Here is an 8,705-nt window from a genome sequence, read left to right as displayed (position 1 = left end):
TGGTAGCGCCTGATAAAGATTCATGAAGCTGCCTTGCTGAACTTTGCTTCTGTGATCTTCATCTTATACTTAAAATGATTTAAGGAACATGTAATTTCTTGTTTTTCTTTTTTTGGGTTGTGAAAGCCTGAAATTCATAACATTTAAATTTTATCTTATAGTTTCATCTTATACTTAATTTATACTGGTAGCGCCCAATAAAGATTCTTGAAGCTGCCTTGCTAATCTTTGCTTCTGTGATCTTCATCTTATACTTAATTTATACTGATAGTGCCTGATAAAGGTTTGGAGTTTTGCTGACTAATATTTTTTTAGTTGCCAAAATATAATGTTCTATGATCAAATTGAAATTCAGTCGGCAAAAGTCGAAAAGGGAAGGCAAAAAAAAAAGTGGGAATGAAAAAATGTTTAGCAACTAAAATATTTTGGTCACAAATAATAACATTTGCCGACTAAAAATTAATTTCGTCGCCAAAGGCGTGAAAATTTTAGAGGAAACCATTTAATTGCCCCCGCCTGTTCTCTGTTTAAACCAATCAGATTGTTCTCTCTCATACAGATTCTCCTTCACCACCAAACCTCACCCCATCTCACCTCACTCTGTGACTTAGGCCTTAAAAACATGTTCGTCTCTCTCTCACTCTGTGACTCTCTCAGTCTGCGACTGTCTCTGTCTCTCGCATCTGCCTTCCTCTGATTCTCTCTCTCGCATCTGCCCAGCTCCGATTCTCTCTCTCTCTCTCTCTCTCTCTCGCTTTTGTCTTCATCGTCGTTGGTACAGGAGCACCATCGGTGTCGACGCCCGTCGCACATAAGGACCATCGCAAACCAACAGCCTATATCATCTTATCTCGTAGTCACGATCCATCATTGGGGCACTAGCCAAGGTATGTCCTCTCTCTCTCTCTCTCTCTCTCTCTCTGTATATATATATATATGTATCTCTATATCTCTATCTTTGTTCCCCTAATTTCGGCCTCTAGGGTTTTTTTCTTCTTTCATCCGCATACCTTCTTCACGCAAACCTACCCCTAAATCAACCCAGCCACCGCCATTCATATAGTGGGCAAATGGTTTCCTTCACTCTTCCCATCTTTACCTCCATATCTGCGAAATCCATTCTTGAAACCCCTCCTCAAACCTTCCTTTCCTAAACAATTGAAAGCACCAAGTATTTATTTTAAATGTGGGTATAAAAAGCATGATCTGAGATTAAACATTTTGATTTTATTGCCTTGTATTTGTATGAAGTTGGGTTTGCTCTGAAACTGTGTAACAAAGTTGATGCTAACATTTAGAGCCCTCAGTTTTCCTTATTGTAACTGTGTAACATTCAGCCACTATAGAGTTCAATAATCTAGATTTTGACAATATGAGTCTAAATAATTTGGAATTTGACTGTATGCTAGCATCTATTAACTGTTGACATTGTTACCTTTATCTTCAAATGGAACTTGGATTTTAAACTGTATGAAGAAGTTGTGGGAACAGATGGTATGTAAATGAGATAGCCCCCGAACCATTTAAGGGATGTTTCTGGGTTTGAATTTGCACTTGGGTCTTTGGGTTCTTTGCTATCTTATGTACAACTACTTGTTGATGAGAGCAATTATGGAAGTTCTTTGCTATCCTACGTGAGGTTAGATTCTATTTCCATGAGGGCTCTTAATTTCCGTAACATACTTAAAAAAGGCACTTATATACGGTTCCCGCGAGGGAAACACAGATCAAACAACTCGCCTCTCTCTCTCTCTCTCTCTCTCTCTCAAATTCTCTAAAACTGTTTGTGTGGGTGTGGGTGATTTGAGGGGGGTGATTTGGTTGGTTGGAAGAAAATGGAAGCCGGGATGGGATTGATGAGAAGAATTCCTCCGAAGCACACGGAGACTGCTCTCTCTGCTCTCCTCAGCCTCTTGCCTAACCACTCCTCTCATCTCCTTTCCCAAGTTGATCAGCCTCTTCAGGTCCTCCTTTCTCATGTCATTTCTTTGTCTTTTACTTCGATTCAGTTTTTTAGTTTTCTTGCGATTTGTGTGCGTAAACACGACGGTTACTTTTCAATTTGCCTTCCTTCTGTATCTTCGATTGCATTCCATTAACAAGATTTGTGGATCTTAGATTTGTCAAAAATTGATTTTTTACTGCTAATTTCTAGAAATGATATCTTCTCTCTCTCATATAATTGGGAAAGTTTCTTTCAAAGTGGCAAGGACAGGTATTGTGTGATGTGGATTGTGGAAAGGAGTTCATCTTATGTGAATACAATAGAGATGCTGACTCTTATAGATAAAAATGCTCACCTCCTGAGTACCTGTAATCAAAATTATCAGTTTTATAGCATGTTAACCTTAATTTTCCCAAATGGTGTTGGTTTCCTAGAAATCAAAGTCAATAATTAAGATAAGCACTTGTCTTGTGAACAACTTCACATTGCTTGCTTTGTTCCATCTATTTCTGTTTTGGAAACAGGGCTGTGAACTTGGCCAAGTAAAAAAAGGAAAAAAAAAAAAAGAAAAAGAAAAAAAAAAAGAGAAGAAAGTAATGAAACATTCTAACATTAACTACCTAAATCTTGTAGGGTTCTTGCACTGCATCCATTTCAACGCACCAATACTCAACAGATATGTGCTCAGTTTTTTTATTGGCCTCCTGAGAAAACAGGTTTTGTAATTCACAATCTTAATTATGTATTCTAGAGTAACTTGTAAGCATGCACATGCTCACGTCATTTGGATTCATGAGCTTTTTCGAGTTAGGTATCTGTACTACTATCATTTAGTTGGTTCACTGGTCCAGTTACAAGACAATATCAATTAGCTCCTTATTGGGCTGTTCCTCAGCTTATAGATTTTTGTTACAGCATGGGCAACCAGTATTAGAACCTTTCTTTCAGAGTTTTAGTAACACTGCCAGCTGATCATAACTATTGTTTACACATTTTTCTGTTGATCAAGATGAGAAAGAATGGCTAGGCTACCAATGAGAATTTTATTTATTATTTTGTGGTTGAAATTGGGATTTTTTTTTTTCTCTGATGTTCAAAATTCAGAAATTTGAAATGGTCAAATAGCGTTCGACTACTATTATTCAAAAACCTGAAATTGTGAAGAGGAAGTATGATATTTTTAATCAGTGAGAATCACAAAGAAAAAAAAGAGTTGCTCCTCATGCGATTAAGAGGGAGGCTTTTTCTATCTATTTTCATATTTATCTTGTTTGGTATTTGTGTTTCAGATGAGTATATCCTACCTAAGATTGCTGAAAGAGACCTACGGTGGTTTGCTAATTTGCTTTCTACTTTATTAGAACTAGGACTTAGGCTTCCATTGGACAAGTTACTGTTTGATAGTTTTTGCTTTTTTTATCCTACAATTTTACTCAATTGTATGGCGTGTTGAACTTCAATCTCTTCTGAAGTAATTAATTGACTCACTCCCAGAAGGCGAACTTGTATTGCTGCTATATTTGGGAGTTACTATTACTAGGCTTGCTTGGACATTTTAGGAAATTGGAATTTATTTTATTATTTTCTTTCTCAATAAGGTTTGAGACAAAAGTATACATATATATATATATTTAATGGAGCCAATACAACCTTCCTTCCACTATGAAAGCTAGTTATGTCATCCATCTATGGAGCAATTGATAAACTTTCCGATCTTTGGGGATTTTGATAGAATACACGATAGATCCTTTCTTGGCCATCAAAATCATTATAATATGTACCAACTACCTCTTGGAGTGAGTCTGCTCTAATGGCACTTGTGTAATCCATGAAGTAGCATTCAACCCCATAAACAATAAGGGGCAAAATTAGAGCCATCAACATCATTATTACAGAAAAACCCAAGGATGTCTTTTCATGCTTGGATAAATTGAGTTCATAACTAAATGGCTTCATAAAGTGCCCGGCATGTGTAATATGAATAATTGGTAAATTTTGAGTTTATATACTTGTATACTTTCATCTTTGTACTCCATGGTATCAAAATATCGGCAAATAATTCATTTGGGGTTCTATCATGTCACTCTACTGACCATGATTTTGTTGTTTCAATACTTGGCACCGACTGATAACTCTTTTTTGAGTACAGATGCATGTCAAGTGTCCTGTATCTAGAATCATCAAGCAGAGAAAAATTCAAGGACAAGATTGCTTGGAGGTTTCTTGGGAAGAAATGCATGGGTGGGCTTAACACCCCAATAGTTCCAGCTGATCTAATTGAGAGGTAATGACCATCACTATTGGTATTGTCATAGTTGTTGTACTAGACTACTCTAGTAAAATAGTAACAATTAATTGATTGCATTTCCATCTATTTCTTTGATGGAACAATTAATAGTAACCATCACTGTGAGCTTAACACCTCAATTGTTTTTTTCTGTTTTGGCGACCAATTGATTAGTTGGGAAAGATAACTAATACTTTTGCCGACTAAATAATTAGTCGTTAAAGGCATTAATTTTGGCGACCAAAAAGGAATTCATCATGATGAAGACATAGATGAACATGAAAGCACTTTCTAAGACACTAGAAGTATGCTAAGCACAGGGTTGATGAGCCCATTTGATCTGAAGCTTTTTTACTCTTGACCTTTTGAATATGATTATCAGATCGCTGATAAATTCATTGAGATTAGGTAACCAAGAATGGAACTAACTAAAAAATAGGTCATGTCCCATGCAAAAGACTCTGGTCATGTCCCATGCAAAAGACTCTTGTCATGTCAATGCAAGGTATGGGAGGGTCAAAAGTACACAACCTTACCCTTGCTGTGAAAATATTATTTATGTGCTTCGAACCCTTGACAAGCAGGTCACAATAGGCTATTCCAACCCTCTAAGGTGGAAACTAATTAAAATTAAATGACAGAGAGAATTCTTTTGTATGCAATTTATGATGATTTATGTATAAAAATTCTATTCGTCAATTATTTTTCTTATGCAATTTAGTTGTTAAGGCAACAACTTGGTGGTCCTATATCAGATGATTCAAACAATGACAGTACTGAAGTTACTTTGGCCTAAGCATAGCTACCAAATCAATCTCATGAGAGCCATTTAACTGAAGAAGTTCTCATTTTTTCATATAATAATTGGACAATGTCTGGTATAAACAAGAAATACAGAACACTAAATTCTATCATAAAATCCTTGAATTATCTCAATGAACATCACCTTCAAAGAGTGTATTAACAAGAGATATTGTGTATAGAGAGATAGGGGGGAGCGGGGTCTCTAACCTGGATCTGCATCATTTTGACAGATTCCTTTTCACTTTGATGGAATTGGTCCCATTTCTTCATCACTAAAACTTGTTGATTCAGGCCACACACCTGGCTTGATCACATCGATGAAGGGTAAGTGCACAAAAACTCAAAGATCATAGCAATAGAAAATTAAAAATGGTGCCTTACCGATCTGATCACAAATGTCAAAATACCATTTAAGACATGATCTAATCACATTTGCCTTACCAAAAATGGGTCGTAGGTGTGATTTTGTGAATATACCATTCATTTTTTCAAAGACAAATGTGATTCAATCATATGGCAACCAATATATGATCATCGTGATTTTTTGCATAAATACTTTGCTCAATAGGTCCCATAAGATGAATAATTTGGATCATCAAGATGAGCTCCAAGATGGGTCTATTAAGACCTAACAAAACCTCTCTAATGCATGCATGTATGTGCCTTTCTGAATTCATAGAATAGCTTTTGCTGATGGTCAAACATGGCTTGGTGACAGGACAAGTTGTATTAAATGATGCTTTGTCATATATATGAAACATCAATGAGAATGGGAAATATGAAAATTCAATACCAGAGCTTAGTTAATTCACCAAAGTTCATTAACACTAAATGTTATCTAGGATAAGCATAAAGCTTACATGAAAGTCAACTTTCCAGTTACTAAACAATTATAGGAAGAGTAATGTAGATCTACAACAATTTCTAAGCAAGAAAATTGAAGAAAAAAATTAGAAAATTTAAACTATTATTATGCACTAAAACATATCTAGGATCTAAGTTGAATTGGCGAAAAGAACTCAAATTTGATAGTAAGATTTTTGATCATATTGAAATTCAAATTAAGAGTGGGGAGAGAGTGGCAACCAGTATCAAGGTTGGCTATGATAGCATCCTCGCCGAATCACGCCTTCTTCCAAATTGAGCTGTAATGTATGACATCATTATCCTCAAGGCACAAGAATTCCCATGACCCGGTTGTGTGTAATTTTCTTCCCATGTTCAAGAACATTGAGATTACCTTAGGATGCTCTGCATTTCATGAGAATTATCACCATGATTATTACATGAAAAGAAGTTAGCGGCACTATTTGGTGCAACTTCTAGGAATGTCAAGAAAAAACAAGTATTTTATCACCATGATTAGTACATGATTAATATATTTATTATTTAAAAAAAATTATAATTTAAAAACAAGTATATTATATTATTTTACACCTGCTGCTGTTGATTTGTTTAGGATCCTTGGCGAGCAAGTGCAAATTGCTCATGAAAATAGCACTAATGTCATGCTGTACAAAATTGCTTTGTCCATTATTTAGGTAAGTTCAGCTTTACAAGTTTTACTTAAATTATATACCTTATTCAATGGGAGGCCGTGTTCTATTTTTAATTGTGGGCAATTATTTCATTAGTCTTCTTTTTGCATAATGTATAGAGTAATAGTATCTTTTATAGTAATCTCATCACAAAAAATTAGGACGCTGAGAGGGAACTTTCTTCATATGGAGTCACCACCCTATTTGAATGTCAACTTAGTGTTACAAAGTCATTGTCAACTTGGGGGCCCTTGAGTGAGAAAATTAGTGGCCCTTTCCTTGTGGTGTTGCTGATTGGTTAATGCCAACATCCATCCTTTTGTCAGAAATAAAAGAAGTCTAAGCTTATTTAAATGTTAGGTCAAACTATCATATGTCTAGTTAATGCGATGCATATTGTGTGACAGAAAGATTTATGGCCTTAGTAGTGGTGGGTAGAATTCTCAAGAAGTTAGAGGTCTCATTCTCAGATGTTTGTTTTCTTTATCACAAAATTAACTTGCATGACATGGCAGGGGAATGCCTTTTTTGTATTCAGTAATGATAGAATTTTCTTCTTGCAAATTTGAGATTCTTACACAATGTAAACATGATGGTTGGTTTGATGTCAAGTAATAGTGTGGTATGGCAGGGAACATGTTCGCATGTTCTGAATAATCATATATAGTATTGGACAATCTACTAAAAGCATCCAAACAAAGATTTAGTTTTGTAGTGACTAATTCTTAAATCCCATCTATGTGGTCTTTTGGGGAGGTGCTCCATCCTCCAGTTTGAAAGTAAAAGTGTTTTACCACATTTTAGACAAACAAGGTTTAATGATTGCTCAATTCTTGACATTCTTTTTCTTTTTTCTTTGGTACAGATGAATGAATTCGTGCACAGAGCTAAATTGTACATGACTAATTGGCACTATAAGAATTTTTGGAAGTATTATATATTTTTGGTTAGATGTGTATGGAATATATTTCGATAGAATAGTAGTTATATTTTTTGATGGGTGTATATGGAAATATTTGGATAGACTAGTTGTATTTTTTGATAAATGTGCATGGATAAAAGTTTAAATTGGAAGAATATGTACTTTGGAATTACTTGTGGATGGAAACTTATAATAGTTGCTGATTTTTATTAAACAGGTTAAAGATTTGATGATTTATGTATTTCGTTGAATGTTCGTGATTCAGATACTTTGTTGGTATGAATGATTCTTTTTAATTATAGATTAGATTGAATGGATTGGATGGAATATTTGTCTTCAATTACAAGTTTATTTTGTTGGATGTTGGCCACCAAATTGTGGTTTTGCTGACCAAAATGTTAGTAGGCAAAATGGTACATTTGGCGACTAAATAATTAGTCGGTAAAATTGTTAATTTTGGCAACCAAAGAGTTTGGTCGCGAATAGGTCTATTGCCGACTAAAATTTTAGTCGCGCAAACATTACTTTTGGCAACTAACATGTTTGGTCGTGGAATGTGACAATTGGCGACTAACATGTTTGGTCGGGAATATGTCACTTTTCGCGACTAAAGTGTTTTAGCGACTAAATGGATTAGTCTTAGTAATGATATATTTAGAGACAAAAAATTTAGTCGGCAAAACCAACTTTTTCTCGACTAACTAAAGTTTTGGTCACTAATTACTTTTGCCGACCCTCAATTGGAGACCAACGTGGCGACCAAAAAAATTGGTCGCAAATAACTTTTGCCGACTAAAAATGGACTTTTGCAGACCAAATTTGTTGGTCATGGAAATGGGCCACAATTACCGACCAAACTATTTGGTCGTTGAATGTGCGAATTGGCGACTAACATGTTTGGTCGGGAAAATATGACTTTTCGTGACTAAAGTGTTTTAGCTACTAAATGGATTAGTCGCAGTAATTATATATTTAGCGACAAAAAATTTAGTCGGCAAATATAACTTTTTCGTGACTAAAAAAATTTTTAGTCACTAATTACTTTTCGTGACCCTCAATTGGCGACCAAAAAAATTAGTCGCGGATAACTTTTGCCGACTAAAAATGGACTTTTATCGACTAAATTTTTAGTCAACAAAAGTGCGAATTCTTGTAGTGATTCCTGCTGGGGGTGCAAGAGATGCGGAGGCTACTGTCGGTTGCGGTTGC

General features: G+C 35.3%; 1 long non-coding RNA gene across 2 annotated transcripts; it reads left to right on the top strand.

Moving 5' to 3' along the window:
* Positions 1-517: 517 nt before the first annotated feature.
* On the top strand, positions 518-7,731 carry LOC114305440 (uncharacterized). 2 transcript variants are annotated; one of them, XR_003644372.2, is made up of 5 exons: positions 518-887; positions 2,579-2,661; positions 4,095-4,229; positions 6,496-6,577; positions 7,440-7,731. It is a non-coding gene; the product is annotated as an uncharacterized LOC114305440 (long non-coding RNA). The 2 variants fall into 2 exon arrangements; XR_014342643.1 differs by having other exon boundaries at positions 3,235-4,229.
* The last annotated feature ends 974 nt before the right edge of the window (positions 7,732-8,705 follow it).

Source organism: Camellia sinensis, chromosome 1, assembly GCF_055761805.1.
Source record: "Camellia sinensis isolate YWXY chromosome 1, ASM5576180v1, whole genome shotgun sequence".
Classification (NCBI taxonomy): Eukaryota; Viridiplantae; Streptophyta; class Magnoliopsida; order Ericales; family Theaceae; genus Camellia; species Camellia sinensis.
This window is presented reverse-complemented; position numbering and strand designations above follow the sequence as displayed.